General features: G+C 34.7%; 1 non-coding gene and 1 pseudogene across 2 annotated transcripts; both read left to right on the forward strand.

Annotated features, from left to right (window-relative positions):
* Positions 1–11,777: 11,777 nt before the first annotated feature.
* On the forward strand, positions 11,778–19,142 carry LOC148780028 (putative metal-nicotianamine transporter YSL7; annotated as a pseudogene). Its single transcript, XR_016042505.1, has 7 exons — positions 11,778–12,543; positions 13,599–13,773; positions 14,027–14,124; positions 15,580–15,714; positions 15,880–16,068; positions 16,212–16,351; positions 18,247–19,142. The product of XR_016042505.1 is annotated as a putative metal-nicotianamine transporter YSL7 (transcript).
* LOC18435770 (putative metal-nicotianamine transporter YSL14) lies at positions 18,250–19,142 on the forward strand. The gene has a single exon (XR_002281160.2). It is a non-coding gene; the product is annotated as a putative metal-nicotianamine transporter YSL14 (transcript).
* Positions 19,143–19,684: the final 542 nt, after the last annotated feature.

Raw genomic sequence — 19,684 nt, forward strand, 5'->3', positions numbered from 1 at the left:
AATGCATCTTGAAGATGATGTCACACACCATATTAGTGATGACATTGTCTATTATTGTTAATAAGTGATTTTGTTTCTATTAGGAATTTTTAGTTTACCCTTAATTAATTACTTAAAAGAAAAAGTTTAGGTGAGCCCACTAGCTCATAGGAAAAATGACCCCAACGGCCCAGATTGAACTTGGGCCGATTTAACGATAACGGATGGCCGGTAGTGTTTGAATTTTACTTTTTTTCTATAAATCCAAATCACTTGAAATTGTAGTCGTGTATTCTTCTCATCAAGCCGTACCTAATAAAAATATACAAAAAAAATTCGCAAAAAAATTGATCAAAATACCCTTGAAAATTTTTGGGGGTATTTTCATCAATTTATTTCATGTAAAATATTTTTTTGATATTTTTTGAAGATTCATGTATTTTTGATATACAGAAGTTCAAAATTTTAAATGATTTTGAGTTGTAGAAAAAAAAAATTAAAATTCAAACACTACTAGACATCCATGATCGTCTGATCGGCCCAGATTTAACCTAGGCCGTTGGGCTCTTTTTTTCCTTGTGAGCTAGTGGGCTCACCCTAGCTTCTTCCTTACTTAACCCTAAACAAAAAGTTACTATACTATAGGATAAGGGTACCTAAATGTCTAAAAATGTTGAGCACTTTAAGGGTTTACACTACAGGTGGTGTAGCCTAACAAAACTCAAATCTTAAACTTAGTGCATATTGTGACATTATTTAGATTGTGTATTTTTTAAATGTTCATAGATCTGTTCGATGTGCACAAGTTTCTAAGCTTAATGAGGGGTAGAAATAGATTTTGAGGCTATAATAAAAAGGTTTTAACACCAAAACTATATTTTCCAACAAAATTTGTACGTGTCTTACTTAGATTATTTAAGGTAGGCATCTTATACAAACCTCACTCATGCATGAGAGTTCCCTAATAAAAACAAAATTCAAGAATTTAGTCTTGGAAAGGCAACAATAAAAATATTACTCTTTTCTTTTGAGAGAATGTAACAAAATAGGAAATTGTATATTGCATGTAATGAGATAGAAAAGTGTACATTATTCTATTGTATCACTATTATATATACAATGAAAGAACTACTACAATATTAGTGTTGGAAAGAATTAGTTTTCTAAAAGTTCCTTTTTCTCTCTCTAAAATTATTCATGATATCATAGTATGTATTTATGGAGCAACTTCCTGGATTTGTTAGCTCAGAATATCCAAATCATATCCGCAAATTAAAAAAGTCTTTATATGGTCTCAAACAAACACATCGGATCTGGTTTGATCGATTTAGTACCTATTTATTATCATCTTTTTTTTAATAATTAACCGTAGCTTTTCATTGATGAAACGAAACATTACAACAAGGGGGAAAAAAAAAAAAACAACAAAACAAAGGGAAAAGAAGTGAAAGGAGTAAGTTCAAGGAAGGTCACATTACAACGCCCCTGGGCAAGGCATCTGCGCTTCCATTCCCCTCTCTATGGACATGTACTAATGGAATCTCCCTACCACGAAGGCATAGTTCAATATGATCCCATATATGAACCCACTGCTAGAAGAAAGTTGCATACACCACTTAATAACATTTAGATAATCTCCTTCAATGACCACCCAAAGGCAAATGTCGACTCCATAAAAGAGGGCTCAAAGCTCAACTTCGTTGGCAATGCACATATGTAAATCATTGTGGTAGGACCAAATCGTATCTCCTATATTATCTCTAAGAAGACCTGCAAAGCTGGCCACCCAACCATCTTCTCTCACACTGCCATCAAAGCTAAGCTTGATCATGTTATTCCCAATAATGAAAATATATAAATAAATAAATAAACAACTTACTCGGATCTGTCCTTAAATCACACGAGGGATTAAGGTTTCATACCAAAACCTATAGATCAAGTCATCCGGTGACAGGCTACCTTGAGAGTCCTCTTGGTGAATCTCTTTCACCAATTTTCTATCATTTTCTTTGTCTTTTACTTGAGGGGTTAACCTCTTTTTGTAGAGAACTATATTTTGTAACTCTCACATTCATGGTCTATAGGAGTTAAGATCCAAGTATAACTCCTGCCTTAGTTCGCCTTAACAAGTTGTCGCCAAATTGTAAATCCTATGCAATGAGCTAAACATGTCATTAGTATACTAATGACTCTCATAATACGATGTTATCCAAGCATTCCTATAACTTGATAAAAGATATTTGGAAATTAAATAATTTTGTATATCTATAATATAAAAAAAATTCCTGCAAAGAATTCAAACACATCACTAAGTGTTCCCTCCAGTGAAACTAGGCTTTTCCTCCAGTGCAACATCCTATAAAAGCTCCAAAATGGATCATAGTATATGTCATTGCCTCATGTCAACCACATGGGATTTCACATATACTATTTAATATGGCTTTTGTACCATTATTGAAAAAATAAATTCTCGAGATAAAGGGCTTGATAGGTCATATTTCCAACATCTCCCACTTGGCCTAAAGGCCATTTAACTTATTGTATATGGTATTGCCTCATACTTTCTACGTGAGATTTCCATATACTCAGCCTGAAGGCTCTTTAACATATTATATATGGCATTGCCTCATATTTTTCATATACGCTACTCAGTAAGTGATCATCATAATCCTAAAATAATCATTGATGAAAGATATAAACATACTTTCAAAATGGAGGTCAATTAAAAACAATGCGAGCACAAGCATTTATAGATAACAATTTCACTTTAAAAAATGCACAATTAAACATAATCCAAATGATTGAAATGCTAACATTTTAACGGCAGTGCATAATTCAAATGATTCCACAAAATTACCCTACTGGCGTCCCCAGTAGGTCACTTATATACCCCATCAGCGTCATGATGGGTCCACTTAATCCCTATCGACGTCCTAGATAGGTCCACTTAATCCCTGCAGGTCCACTTATACCTCACCGTTGTACCGAATGAGTCCACTTAATCCCTACCGGCGTCTCGGATAGGTCCACTTAAACCTCACCGGCGAACCGGATGAGTCCACTTGCAAACTTAAAGTATTTCTAATCTTTAAACATTCGAAAGCAGCAATATCATGTACTCAACATATTACTGAAATCATTCATATGAATTTCACTGAAACCATTAATAATAGTCACTTTCAATCACATTTCAAAAATAAACAATCAAATATTTTGGGCTCAAATTTAGAAAGGTAGTAGTTCGTAAAGACATTCTAGCATAATTGCGAGTTTAATCTGTATAGAAAAACTCTTATAGAATTTCAAGAATACAGAATTATCACAATTTATGAGATGTTAATTCGCAATTAAACATTTCACAACAATACTATAATCAATTGCAAAAATATCAATTTTAAAATAATAAGGCAGTCATTGTACATGAAATTTACAATGTCTAAATATTAAAAAACAGTAGAAAGAAATCTCACAATTTTACTAATAGTAGAAATATCACATTTATTTCTAATAATTTTATTTCTAAAATTTTCTAACAATAGACAAGAAAAATAAATAAATAAATTTATTTCTAAGAATTTACAGCATTTAAAATTTCTAATATTATAATTTTATTAAAAAGATTATTTTTCAAAATAATCAGGTTACTTGCCCATAAAATTTATCGCGCCTAAAATTCATGAAAATAAGCAGAAATAATTATTTCATTTCATTTTTTAAAAAGAACGGATTATTTTTCAAGATAATGAAGTCACTTACCTAAAATATTTGAGAGGGAGCTTCCGATAAAAATTCGACTAGAGAGAGATCTCAAAATTTTCTAGGGTGGGAGTCCTCGCCTCTCGTATTTAAATTCTTAGGATACTATACTATAGTCTTTTATTAAGTTACACATCACACATGAGGTGTAAACACTTAAGGCCCACGTCCTTTAGTGGACGTGGCAAGAGCAAGGCAGCAAAAGCTTTTGAAAATAGTGATGGTCCTTAAGGACCATCATGCTCATACGAACCATCACTTATTTAAAGTTTCTGTTTTTTTTTTTTTTTGGAATTTTAGAATTATTACAGCATAAGCCACAAAAAAGAAGTTTCATCATCACACACATTCAAGTAAGCATAAGAAGATAAAATTTCATTCACTTTATCTAGTAAATACATATCCCCTCGAGCTTTCTCTCATACAGTGATTTTCCTATTAATCCCAAATGAAACTTTCCTATCCTTGAAACGAACTTCATATCCATTGATGTGAAGTCTCTTGACTGACAACAAGTTACTACCCATGTAAGGAGCATAAAGAGTATTAGAAAGGAGCAAGAAGTTTCCATTTGGGATGACTAGTTTATAAGTGCCAATGCCCAATGTATCAGACATAGAATCATTGCCCATAGAGATGACATGTTCACTAACTTTAAGTTCTTTACGTTCTACAAAGCCTCATCTAGACCTGGATATGTGTTTAGTGGCTCCAGAGTCCACCCACCAATCATCAATAGACACATTAGCTATTAAACAATCAACTACTACACACAAGTAGTAACGACCTTAGTTAGGTGTCTTGGGTTCCTTTTGTTTGGGCATTGGGATTAAAAATGTCTCATCTTCCCACAAATAAAACATGCCCCCTTAGGTCCATTGTTCATAGGCTTCTTCTTTTCCAAAATAAAAACAAGAAGCCTATGATACAATATTCTGCCTTTTATTATTATTCCAAGGTTGGTAAGTTTTTCTTTTATTAGAGGATTCTCCAATTCAAGAGTTTTGAGATTGAGCAATGCGAAGTGCATTAGTCCTCCTTGAAGATCTACGATCCTTTTTAGATTTCAATTTAACAACAAGATTTTGAAGAGTAAGATGCTTGCGGTTTAAAGAGAAAGTAGTCACAGCAGATTTCTTAGAATTAGGCAAACTATTCAATATAGTTAAAACTTGTTGTTGATCATTCAAAGCATAACCAACACTTATAAGTTGTTTGCCTAGCAAATCATTTTCCTAATATGTTCAACCACAAAGTCATTTTCTTTCATCTTAAAAGAGTCGTACTCTTAAGTCAAAACTCTTAAATTACTCATAAAAGTCACCCCAAATTGGATCTCGTATTCATCATAAATATCTTTGGCTTTTTTAAATTCATCAAAACTCAATAATAATTCATCATCCATATTTCTCAAAATTATGTTCCTACACATCTTATTTTCTTTTTCTGAATTAGCATAAGCTGATCTTCCTGCTCTATTGCTAACATCAGTGGGTTTAGTAGGAACTACAGTTAAAATAATGTGATCTAAATTTTCATGCTCTAAAATTAAAGTTAATCTTCTTTTCCATGTATTATAATTCGATCCATTGAGTCTTTTTATCTTCAATTCTTGCATAGGATCCATGAATAACAACAAATACAGACAATAAATAAATAAATCTAGTTTATAGATGCGATCTCACAGGGCGATAGTATAGACTATCAAGAATAGAGCTCAAGAAAAATATGCAACAACCGGTGAATTAAAGAAACCTCGATGTGAATCTAGCTCAATCAATAATTCTTTCTTCCAAACCTTCTCATCAGAAAAAAAAAACCCAAATTGCTAACAAATCGCAATATATGGTGCTCAAGTAAGATTATTTTCTCTCTCTAGATTTGGGGAAAAAAATGATAAGGACAATATGGATTAAACTGCAGTGAAATAGAAAAAGATTCACAGATTATGAAATACTAGAGAAGATGACTTTCTATATCTCAGGATAATAAACAACAATAAAATCAGATATATGAGCAGGATAGGAGAATACACAATGTCTCAGAAAAGGGGGGAAAAATTGAAAGACTAACTTTCGTTGAAGGGTTGGCCCATTCTTTTGTAGTGCATTTGAGCAGCCAATAAAAAAGGAAGAAAATTAAAAAAAAAAACTTACCGTTGGTCATGGATGCCAGTTACAGGATTTTAGGGGCCATGATCTTTGCTTAATTGTCTGAATAACTGTCATAGGTATAAAAATAAAACGTCCCATCTTTTTTTTTTTTTTTCTTCTGTTTGTTGTTTTCCTTCATTAAAAAATTGGGCGAACCCTTAGGGAGTAAAACAAACTGAAAGGAAACAGATCTTTCTCCATTGAAATAGCAAGTGCAAAAAGATGTTAAAAAAACAAAAAAAAAACATCTTTTGGCTCAATAGAGTTATTGCTAGAGAGAGAAACAGGGCCATTAAAAAAAAATTTATCTGTTTGAAGATTAAAGATAGAATCAAACAAAAAAAAAAAAAAAAAACTTACCTCCTTTGCTCCTCTTTCTTAGCTGTAGAAAAATATCCGTTTGAAAATTAAAGATAGAATCATACCAGAAAAAACAAAAAACAAAAAAAAAATACTTATCTCCTGAAGAGGAGAAAGTCTCTACCATTTGATGTATCAAGAGAGATAAGATGGACCTCGGATCTTTGACAGAGATTTGTGGTCGAATCTATGCCCAAAAAATTGTCTTCTGTAATGAAAGTTTTAGAGAGAGAGGAAAAGAGCAATAGTTTTACGGGAGTTGTAGGATGGAAGACTTATCCTTTTCAGTATAAAGGGATGGGTGGAAAACAAATGGTCGAAAATGCCCTTGTAAAGGTTTTGAATTTGAGCTATAATAACTTGTTATAGGTAGTATAAGTAAATTATTACATAAGTGATAAAAAAAGACCAAAAAAATAGTTCTGATTTTATTTATTTATTTATTTGGCACAAAAAAGTATGTATATCAATCTTCATTATATAGTTAAAAAAAATCCGGCAAGTTGTATTTTAAAGTCAATTTGACCAACCTGGCTCTACTACCATTGTTAGTCCCAATAATGAAAATAAATAAATAAACAACTTACTCGGATCTGTCTTTAAATCACACGATGGATTTAAGGTTCCATACCAAAACCTATAGACCAAGCATCCGATGATAGGCTACCTTGAGAGTCCTCTTGGTGAAGCTCCTTCATCAATTTTCTATCATTTTCTTTGTCTCTTACTTGAAGGGTTAACGTCCTTTTATAGATAACCATATTTTGTAACTCTCACATTCATGGTCTATAGGAGTTGATATCCAAATATAACTCCTGCATTAATTTCCTTAAGTGCAGTTAATTAGGATTAACAAGTTGTCACCAAACTGTTAATCATATTCAATGAGCTAAAACTGTTATTAGTGCACTAATGACTCTCATAATAGGATGTCATCCAAGCATTCATACAACTTGATAAAAGATATTTAGAAATTAAATAATTTTGTACATCTATAATATAAAATTTTTTTCAAACACATCTATGGGTTTTTCCTCCAGTGATGCTGGGTTTTCCCTCCAGTGCAACAATGTATAAAAGCTCCAAAATGGATCCTAATATATAGCATGGCCTCATGTCAATCATATGGGATTTCATATATACTATTCAATATGGCTTTTGTATCATTATTGAAAAAATAAATTTTCAAGATAAAAAGGCCTGATAGGTCATATTTCAAACAGACCCAATCAAAGGGTGGGGGGCACCAACGACGACCTTTTAGGAACTTTCTTCTTTTTGGGGCTAAAAGCATATAAAGGTTAGAATCAAATAACTCCTTTTGAGTGTGTTTGAAGGCAGACTGGGCGTGGGCCCATTCTTTAAGATGAAGTATAAAAGGGGCTCCATATTCTATTTTTTTCCGGGGAAAGATCTAGCATTCCTCTCCTTCCAGACAGTCCAAATGACTACCGCCACCCATAGCCGCCATAAATCCAGACCAAGAGATGAGAAAGGGGGGGACAAACCATGTTAAAGATGCCAGGAATGTGCACGACATCACCCAATGCCATGTGCATATTTATACAAAAGTCACTCCCAAATATGCCAAGCAAAGAGACAAGTAAGAAAAATATGAGCAGCAATCTTAACATCCTGCTTACAAAGGATGCACACATTAAAATTGGGAACTCCCCTCAGGCGAAACTGGTCAATGGTTAAAATGCGACACCAACTCAGAAGCCACAGGAATGCTCTCACTTTGAGAGGAGCTTTTTACTTCCAGACTTTACAGGAGAGTGAATCGGTCAAGATATATCTATCCACTAACAAGAAATTATAGGGCGACTTAACCGAAAAGCCCTAGAGGACTCCAACTCCCAGATCACTCTGCCTCCCCTAAAAGGAGCAAAACATAAATCATACAGATTGGACAAAAGTTGAGAGTACTGTTGCTCCACCGCTAGATTCACCCTCCTGGTACTCAGGGTCAGATTCCAAATAACTTTATCTCCCTGTGCCTCTGCTATATTACAAATCTTCGCATTTTTAGGGGTGCATTTCAAGAAATGCTCAAGAAAATGGGACTTTGAAGGGCATACCCCAAACCATTTGGAGTACCAAAACTGTGTATTTAAACCATTTCCAACCAAATTTCTGCTATAGGCCAGGAACAAAAGTGTAACAGAATTTGATGCCCCTCCAAACAGCAGATGCATGGGCCTTGATAGACAATTTTTTTGGGATAAGGTGGCAGGGATCCCATCCATATTTAGAGATAATGACATGCAATCATCACTATCCTTGTAAAGAAAAGGCCCTCCGTCGCCATTTCGTGAGTAATGCATCATTAACTGCCTTGAGACTTCTGATCCCCAACCCACCTTTCTTTTTAGGTAAGCAAATCACCTACCATCTAATAAGATGGAACTTCTTTTTGTCTTGTGTCCCACTGCACATAAAACTCCTCATCGTTCTCTCTAGATTTTTAATCACTGTCTGCGGAGCTCGAAATAAAGAGGAGAAATAAATCAGTAGATTTGTCATAGTAGTATTGAATAATACTTATTATTATCACTAAGGTTTCATTGTAGTAAATTGATTTATTTCTATTTGTTCTATAAAACATTACAAGATTTTATTATGGGTAAATTCATACCATTATAATTGGTTTCTACCAGGGGCAAAGTCACCATTATTTTCAATTAACAACGTCCTGTGGTGATATTTTTTATAGCAATTCATTCCCATGATAAGGGATATATTAACGGATTAAAACCTTTTCACAAGGGCCTTTGTGTTGTTTTGAGAACTTTTTCCTTAATTATCAATGACAAACACTATTTTAATAGAACGATAAAATGACCATAATTTGATTATGTTCAAGTTAATACTATATTAGAAAAGTTTTTGTGATTGAAAATCTGTCCAATATTTCGACCTATTTTAATAGAACGATAAAATGACCATAATTTGATTATGTTCAAGTTAATACTATATTAGAAAAGTTTTTGTGCTTGAAAATCTGTCCAATATTTCGACCTTGAGATGTAGGATATAAAAAATAGGATCTCAATTTACGAAAATAGTGCATTTTCATTTTCAAGATTTTTTAAATATTTACAAATAATGCCCAATCCTTACCATTTTTTAACTTTTAAATTTCACAATTAGAGTTAAAATACACTCATGCCATTTTAGGGCTTTTTTAGCACCGAAACTACATCTTTTGGCATGATTTGGAGGGTACCTTATTTTGATTGTTTAAACCATAGTACACCCTGCATTATGGTTGTAACATTGTCACTAACTAGACTCAAAGTTCCAGAAGAAATTCTCGAATTTACTGAGACACCCCAGGCCGTTCAAAATTTGACATCTAATAGCTAGGAATGGTTGTCACCTCCAAAAGTGAACTTAGAATATCTTAATCTGAAAATTTGTCCTTAAATTATCTTATCATAGTTAAAAATAGCTTCCAACCAGAAAGTGATCGTGTATATATTGGAAATGGGGAAAAATGGACTTAAAATTTTAAACGTAGTGCATATTGCAACACATTATTTATATGGTTTTGTTAGGCTACACTACTTGTAGTGCAGAAGTGCTCAACATTTTTAGACATTTAGATACCTTTATGCTATAGTATAGTAACTTTTTTTTAGGGGTATTTTAAGTAATTAATCAATAATAAACTAGAAATTTCTAATAGAAATAAAAGCATTTATTAACAATAGTGGACAATGACATCACCGATATGGTGTATGACATCACCCACAAGATGCATTAATTATTTTTTAATACTAATAGAATGCCACTATTTTTTTGCAAAAATATCCATTCTACCCTTCAAAATGACAAAAAATGCCCCTACTTGAAAAATTTTGTATTACAACTCAAGGGTATTTTAATGTCAAAAAATATTGAACACTTTAAGAGAATACACCATCAAGTAGTGTACGCTAACAAAACCCTTATTTATATTGTGTATATTTTAAATATTTATAGATTTGCTCGATGTGCACAATTTTTTGAGCTAAATGAGGGGGTAGAAATAGATTTTGAGGCCATAGTAAAAGGTTTTAACACCAAAATTATATTTTCCAACAATATTTGAGAGTGTGTCTTACTTTGATTATTTAAGTTAGGCACCTTATACAAACCTCACTCATGCATAAGAGTTCCCTAATAAAAACAAAATTCAAGAATTTAGTTTTGGAAAGGCAACAGTAAAAATATTATTCTTTCCTTTTGAGCCAATGTAACAAAATAGGAAATTATATATTGCATGTAATAAGACAGGAAAGTATCCATTATTCTATTATATCACTATTATATATACAATGAAAGAACCACCACAATGTTAGTGTGGGGTACAATTAGTTTTTCAAAGTTCTTCTATTTCTCTCGAAAATTAGTCATGGTATTAGAGCATGTATTTATGGAGCAACCTTCTAGCTTTGCTAGCTTAGAATATCCAAATCATTTTTGCAAATTAAAAATGGCTTTTTATAGTCTCAAACAAGCACCTTGGACCTGGTTTGATTGATTTAGTCCTTATTTATTATCACTAGGGTTTTATTGCAGTATAGGTAATTTATCTCTACTTGTTTGTCACACTTCTCAAAGCATCATTATCCTTTTCTTTTATATCGATGATATTATTGTTAGAAATGATAATTTCAATATGTTAGAATGGTTTATTTCTCAACTTGGAAGATAATTTACAATGAAAGATTTTGGACGACTTCACTATTTTCTTGTCATAGAGTTATCTTATTTTTCTGATGGAATATTTCTGTCACAAAGAAAATATGCCCAAGATCTTCTTGCTCGTGACCTGATGTTAGGTGCCAAACCTAGTTCAACATCAACGGAAGTAAAAAATAATATTCACGGGAATTTTGATCTATTTTTTTATCCATTTCTTTATCAAAGCATTGTTGGTATTCAATACATCACCATAATACAGCCTGACCTTTCCTATAGTGTTAATACAAAGTGTCAATTTATGCATGCTCCTATAATTGCACATTTTCAACATGAACATGCATTTCGGTTAGGGTTTCAAGATGCACAATAGTGACCTCATTTCTTACTTAAGGATGAGGTTTATAAAAAGCCTAGGCTTTATGAAAACCAAATAAGGCCTCACCTCAAATCCTTGTCTAAAAAGCACTTTCGGCAAAAGAAATCTCTATGATGGCTCTAAAATCAATTTTCAACATTAACAATAAAATTTGACACTAAAAAAATGTAGTAGATCTTGACAAGATATGTAAATACCTATTTTTAAGACGAAATAGACGGTCTAGATAATTTATTACAATATGCCCTGTTTTTCCACACTCGATAAAATACCAAACTATACCATACACCAAACTAATCTTCCCTTTTTCTTTTCTTTTTTTCCTTCTCTCCGGTAGTTTCACTTTCCAGTAAAAAAAGATCTCTTTGTTTGTAGTTATCTTGAAAAGTTTTCATCAAAAATAAAATAAAATCTGGGCCCCTTTTAAATGGACAACTGGCAAGGTATGTGTAGGCACCCATCGCTGTGTGTTCAAACTTCACATGGAGTTAGAAGAAAATAAATCTCTTTCTGTGTCTCTCATTTGAAGCCTTTCTCAGTGGTCGCATTATTCTAGAAGAAAAGCATCACCTAACTCTAAATTCCAGGGAAGACTCATCTCTCTCTAAATACTATTCAAGTGAAAACCTCTCTCTCTCTCTCTGATCTTATTTATAGCTTAGATTCTGGTGAAGTGAAACCTGCAAGTCAGAACCATGAGCATGGATGGAGAAGAAGCCATGAAGAAGAAGGATGATGATGCATCAATGGAGGAAGGTGCATTTGCAGGTGTTGAGGTCCCTAAATGGAGGGACCAAATTACAGTGAGAGGTTTGGTTGTGAGCTTTGCCATGGGGTTCCTCTTCTGCTTAATAATACAAAAGCTTTTATTGACAACAGGTATTATACCTGGATTCAATATGGCTGCTGGCTTGATTGGGTTCTTTCTTGTGAAGACATGGAATAAGCTTTTGGAGAAACCTAAATGGAGGGACCAAATTACAGTGAGAGGTTTGGTTGTGAGCTTTGCCATGGGGTTCCTCTTCTGCTTAATAATACAAAAGCTTTTATTGACAACAGGTATTATACCTGGATTCAATATGGCTGCTGGCTTGATTGGGTTCTTTCTTGTGAAGACATGGAATAAGCTTTTGGAGAAGGTGGGTGTGGTTACAAAGCCATTTACAAGGCAGGAGAATACAGTCATTCAAACTGGTGTGATTGCCTGCTGTGGAATTGCTGCTAGTGGTATGTTCTCTCTCTCTCTCGTATTGTTTAAGCTAAGGTGCTTAGTCTGATTTAGTCTCTCTTCTCCTATGCTTTGAGACAAGCTAAATCTATTTGGGCTCTCTCTTTGCTAATTATTTGATGTGGGTTTTAATTTACTCCAGGAGGCCTTGTCTATTCAACTCCACCCACTTATATGTGGCCCCTGGTCTCAGCCATCCCATGGTTGAGATGTGGCAATGTCACAAGCGATCGGACCTTTATTTTTATAAATATTTTTTAAGGGATATCCATATTAAAAAATATTACAAAAAATATTTCTGATCATAAAAAATTAACATAATACTTTTGAAAAATGGTAAGGGTATTTTGGTCATTTATTTTTATATAAAATATTTACTTTTTATTTTTTTCAGGTTTGCCCTAATTTTTTTTTTTATGGGACGCCGAAAATTTCATCAAAAAAATATTTCATAGAAAAAAATGAGAAATAAAACAGTATTTAATGTGACATTGTGGTATATGAACAATGGTACCTTTTGTTGAAAGGTCCGGTTTCTAAAACGTTGCAATCTTAAACAATACAATTAAGGGGCTCCTCCAAATTTCATCATGCAATTTTGGTGTAAAACATTTTTAGGATTTTGTGAAAATCTATTTTCATATCTAATTATAAAATTTTAAACTCAAAAAATATTCAAATCAAAGTATAAGCACAACAAAATCTTGAAAATTATAAAATTTTGGACTCAAAGAATAATCAAATAGAACTATAAGCAAAGCAAAATCTTGAAAATTGACTTTGTAGATAATTTGTTTCAAGATGCATTATTTTTTTGGACTCCAAATCTTTTTTTTATATTCATATATCTCGAAGTCGAGATGATTAATTAGAGGGTTTTTCAACATTAAAACGACCATTTCCATGGATTTTTAATGTGCATCTTTAATTCTATATTTTAAATTTGCAAACCTTATATAAAATTTTTCCTTTGTTGAATTCTGTTTTCTCTCTCTCTTATGATTCATTTTTGTTCAAAAACTCATATGGGGTTTTCTTGGTTTGTGATAAACAGGGGATATGGGACTTATATCATTGCCATGGGCGAAAGGAGCAGAAATCAAACTGGTCCAACTGATTTTTGTCCCAATGGACCTTCTAGTGTTAAGAACCCACAATTAACATGGCTCTATGCTTTTATCATCACAGTGAGCTTTGTGGGACTTTTCTCTGTTGTTCCTCTGAGAAACGTATGCTAAAGCAATGATTCCATAATAAAAGTTTACTCTTAGATCTTCATCCATGTAAAACTTGATAGGTTTTGGGGGTAATTAATTGGGTTTAATTTTTCAAATTTTTTTCAACTGTTTCTATTTTTTGTCACTTTTGCAGATCATGATTATAGATCACAAGCTCACTTACATTCTTGTGAAATTTGTAAGTTTTTTGGGCAATGAGATTCATTTCCTTTTCAACTCTTTCCATGTTTTCTCAATTTTGCAGATCATGATTATAGATTACAAGCTTATCTACCCCAGTGGGACTGCTACAGCAGTTCTTATAAACAGCTTTCACACTCCCAAAGATGAAAAGACAGCAAAGTAAGCATGTATATATATATACACCTCTGAAGCAGATATATATATATATATATATATATATATATATCATTGGAACTGCTTCCCCTTTCTCTCTCCAACCATTACCCTTCTCTTCTTTTTCATTTTCCTCCCATCCCCTTTGACTTATGAATCTTTTGAAAGTTCAAACACAAGGAAGAAGAGAAGGAGAGATTAGAAAATTAGTACCCAAAGAAGCATAGGACTTCTACCTTTTATATTTATTATCATAACACCCACCCATTTATATGTGCCCAAATAAGGAGTTTTCCTTTTCAAACCCATCTCCTCTTTTACATTTTCCTCCCATCCATCCCCTTTGACTTATGAATCTTTTGAAAGTGGAAACACAAGGAAGAAGAGAAAGGAGAGATTATAAAATTAGTGTCCCAAGAAGCATAGGACTTCCACCTTTTATATTTATTATCATAACATCCACCCATTTCTACATGCCCAAATAAGGAATTTTCCTTTCCAAAATGCATGGGACATGTCATCATGACATCACCCCATGAGATTGACTTCCCTGGGGACTTCTATTACCTTTGATAGCACAGAATCCAAACCATATGCATTCAAATCTCCTCACAATTTCTTGATTCATGACCTTGTACCAAGAACTGATGTTCAGACTTGCCATCTACTCTTTACAGTTCCGTAACTCATGTGGCTTCAATAACTTTAATGACCCATTGCTGTTCTATTAGAAGCCTGAAAACAAACTCTTGCCACCCGTTTATCTTTCCTTTTTCTTTTCTGGTTTGAGTTTCTGCCAAATACCAAAAGCAACATACAATTTTCAGGCTGAAATCTGCAGAACATTCAATTTCAGAATAAAATCTCCATAAGCCTAAGAAGGATGAGTCAAATTTCCTAGTTCCCAATTGGTGGGTATTTTTAGCTGAAATCAGCCAATGAACTTGGATAATTTTATCCAAGACGAAAAGCTCAAATAAGAGAAGAAAGTGCCCAAAATGACTAATTGTCTAATTTAGTTGAGATTCAACTAAATTTGGTTAGGGAAATACAAAGGACAGAGATGTAATAGCAAACTTCGCCAAGTTTAGCTGAATTTCAGCTAAAGTTGGTCGGGAATTAGCAAAAGCAACATGAGGCATTTAAGTTAACATGTATAAAAAACAAGGCTAATTAGAGGCAAACTTCCTTTCTTTTTCTTTTTATTTTTTTTGTTTTTTGGTATTTAGAGATAAACTTCAGTCAGGCTAATTGACTGAATGGTTGGGAGATTTTTGGAGAATAATCACTTGAAATATTTGAAGGAATTTGGAAAATCTCCAAATGGAATAAATTTTTGTTTTTGGGGGGGGGGGGGCAAAATTCAAGTTTCAAATATCCCCCTTTTACTCTCTATTTTTTTTTTCATTAGTCAGTCACTTTACATTTATGATATGCTCCATGTTATTCGACATGGATCAGGAAGCAAGTTAGAAGTCTTGGGAAGTACTTTACAATCAGCTTCCTGTGGAGCTTCTTCAAATGGTTCTACAGTGGTGATGGGGACTGTGGGTTTGGCAATTTCCCCATCTTAGGCTTGATAGCACAAGAGAATGGGTGAGTCTCTTTTCAATCATGATCTCTCTCTCTCTCTCTCTCTCTCTCTCTCTCTCTCTCTCAATTTGCTTTTACCACCTTATAAAATCTTGGTTCGACTTCTAAAACTGAGCATAACAAGAGACGGACAAAAGCCTGACCTATGTTGAATCATTTGATTATCAGGTTTTATTATGATATGAGCCTCACATATGTTGGAGCTGGAATGATTTGTACCCACCTAATTAACATCTCACTCTTGCTTGGTGGTATATTTCTTGGGGTCTATTGTGGCCCCTTATCAAAACAAAAGAGGGGGATTGGTACCCAGCTGGTCTTAAGGAAAGAGATGTAAAGGGCCTCTTTGGCTACAAGGTGTATATATCAACAGTATATTTCTTATCAATAATTTTTATTATGATTATTTAAAATTCCTTCTCTCCCTCTCTGATAATGGGCTTATCTCTTCAATTTTGTAACAAATTACTAATCAGAGAGCCATATTTTCTATTTTGGAGGTTTTCATTGCCATGGCACTAATTCTTGGAGATGGGGTTTACAACTTCCTCAAGGTATTGGCAGTCACCATCATTGCCTTCTACAAACAACAAAAAACAGAAGCAAATAGCAACCCTCCTCCTTTCACATGACAAGCCAGGTAATATGTCATCCAAAATTCCATTTTACACATGTTTTTGTATAGTTAATGTGCATCCATGCATATGGAGATGAATGTACAATATATTCTCTATCCCTCTCTCATGTATTTATATATGCATGCATATGCAAACTTTCATGCCTATAACAACGTAATCTTGCATGTGCATGTGCATGCATGATCACATGTATATGTGTATATCCATTATGCCTGTGCATCATTATGATGCTCTCTTCTCTCTCTCTGTCTCTCATCTTTGCCCTTCAGAGGAGCCCCTACCCCCCCTTGAGGCCCGACTCAATGAGTTCTTCATGAAGGACCACGTACCTCTGTGGTTTGCCGCCTCAGGCTACACTGCGCTTGCTGCCAGCACCGTTGGCATAATCCCAAAGCTCTTCCCCTCTGCAAAATGGTACTACGTCCTCATCTCCTACCTCATTGCCCCTGTTCTGGGGTTTTGCAATGCATATGGTTGTGGCCTTACAGACTGCAGCCCGGCCTCCACGTAAGGAGTCCTCGGCCTCTTCATTTTCTCAGCTTGGGACGGTCCAGATGGTGGGGTCTTAGCTGGTCTCGCCCTTTGTGGGGTCATGATGGTAATTCTTATGGCAAAATATTTTTTGAAACTGTTTTACTACTAAGAAGTAAAGATGTACAACTTATCAAAAAGTAGGCTATATTTACAAAATAATTTGAGTAAAAAAAAAGTCCTACAATCCAAATGATGCATACTAAAATCCTCATGAAAGTAGAGTCTCAATTATGGCCATGAAGATGGTGATACAGAGACTTTTGTACCCCCAAGAGCATGGGATTGTCTTTGATGGTAGGTTCCCCTCCATCACCATCCAGTCCATTGTTTGGGTTATAGAAAAGTATAGTATGATTTATATGGTCATGATAGTTATGTGATACATGTAAACCTTCATTAATAGCATGTTTGGTGGCACAAACTCTGCCTTCACCACTGTCCAGCCGGTAGAATGGATAGTTACAAGCCCTATGACAATATCGTTTTCATCTATGAACTATGAAAGTAAAGTACTTTCCCTAAAATGGAATCCTTATGAATGTAAAAAAACCAGATTCATCATCATGGGTTTTGACAGTGATGGAGAGAGAATGAAACCTAATGCAACATGAAATAACTTTGATGGCGGGCCCCTCTCTCTTTCTATTGTTGAGTATTGATGTCTTGTATTCCGAGGAAATAGATTTGCCAAGGTGGAGTCAAAAAGATGACTCTGGAGGGCCGTTAAAAGCCCGCAGGGCCTAAGGCCCGTAGGGCTTGAGGTCCGGGGGAGTTGTCTTGACAGGTTGGCTCGACGGACTAGGCCCATGCGAGGGTTTGGGGGCGGCAGCCCTTGAGGAAAAATTCGAATATATTCTTATATGGGATTCGATATATCTGGGACTTAATATATATCCGTACAAGGGTATTTCTGTAATTTGTACCATCTATATGAAACTCGATATATATTGTTGCGATTGGGGGTTTATCTAGGGTTAAGGGAAAACGCAGATCGCTATGTAATCAGAGAGGCGTGAGGAATAGAGCTTTTTGTAACCCTATTCTCCATTGCCTGTAAGGAAGTTCTCATCTCTCGTGGACGTAGGCATGTTGCCGAATCACGTATATCAATGCATTGTAGTTGGTTGTCTTTTCTTTTGTATTTGTTTCTTCTTTCTAGTTTTCATGGATTGCTTTTCGTTTCTACATCCATCAGCTCTAAGAACCATTACATGGACAGTTATGACCTTCATGAGCATTGGTTCCTCGTGGTGATGAGGATTATGGTGTATGGTGTCCTTAGATTGAAAGAATTTGTCTTTAAATAGCATTCAGACAAGAAATACTTTTAATAGAAATAGCCATTTTTTCCGTTTTCTATCAGATCATGGTGCAAACAGCCGCAGAACTAATGCAAGATTTCAAGACTGGGTACCTCACCCTATCTTCACCGAGGTCCATGTTCGCTAGCCAGATCTTGGGAACCCTCATGGGCTGCATCTTCACTCCATTGACCTTTTGGCTCTTCTGGGTGTCCTTTGATGTGAGGATCGCAAAGGAATACCAAGCTCCATATGTTGTGATTTATATAGAGATGGCCCTTTTGCGGGTTGGTGGGGTCTCCTCTCTCCCTAAGCATTGCCTCTCTCTGTGTTGTGCCTTCTTTGCTTTCTCTCTATTAACAAACTTCATCAAGGACTTGGTTCCAAAGAAGGTGTCCTTGTACATTCCCTTACCCATGGCCATGGCCATACCTTTCTATATAGGCCAGTCTTTCGCCATCGACATGGCATTGGGTTCGTTGATAAATGCAGTATGGGGCCGACTAAATAAGAGAAAAGCCGATCTCTTAGGCCCGGCTGTGGCATCAGGATTGATATGTGGAGATAGGATGTGGACTCTTCCAGCTGCTGTGCTCGCATTGGCTCAAGTGAACCCACCAATATGCATGGCCTTTTTTTCGCGAGGTCAAGCTGCGAAGCTCTCAAGTTAGCAGTGGGAATGCACCCATATGTTTGATGATATGAATTTGCAGTCTAAGTTTGTAATACTACCGCCAAGACCCCATGTCATTCTCAAGTTTGGTTGGTTTAAGGTAAGCGTAAAAATAGTTTGATAGTATTGGTTGGTTCTAATGGCAATTTGAAGTGGGTGTGTTGTGTTTCTTATACCTCAAGAGTTGGATGTAAGATAAGAGTGGGGGTTTTTATCAGTGCTCTTCTTTGTGTTCTCTCTAACACGTAAATATAAGAAATGTCAAAGAAGCATAGTTTTCAGGTTTTTCTACTCTCTCTGAATTGTGGTATACCCATGGGAGCTGAACTATTCAATATCTTACCCATTTACAGCTATCTCATCTTCTGGTCATATTCCTGATCATGAGACTTTCTATGGATATCTTAGAATTAAATCAAACGATAATAGTAGAATCTTTAATAGTTCATCCCACATTATTATTTGGGTAAATTACCCTACAACAAATTATAACATCTCTCTGTGTGGATTGGAAAATCAGTAAATCTTCGTACACCATGTCTGTTTTGACATACACATCCCCTCATGGTTCACAAGCACACTATATTTGCTTGTCATATACATATTAATCGACTGTTCACAAAATCGACTCAAGTGATGAAACACAGCCCCACATGTTGAGCAATCATCATTATACCATAGCCACCAAAACTATTTAAAGCACGATTTCCCAAAAAAAATACTCCAATATTTTAGCAAGAGTATTACGAGTTGATATTCATAATAATTTTTGTAGACATGAGGGTGCATCCTTAATGTGATGGCACACCCAAGTGGACCTTACTCCC

Source organism: Amborella trichopoda, chromosome 10, assembly GCF_054954075.1.
Source record: "Amborella trichopoda isolate Santa Cruz 75 chromosome 10, AtrichopodaSantaCruz75HAP2 v2.0, whole genome shotgun sequence".
Taxonomy (NCBI): Eukaryota; Viridiplantae; Streptophyta; class Magnoliopsida; order Amborellales; family Amborellaceae; genus Amborella; species Amborella trichopoda.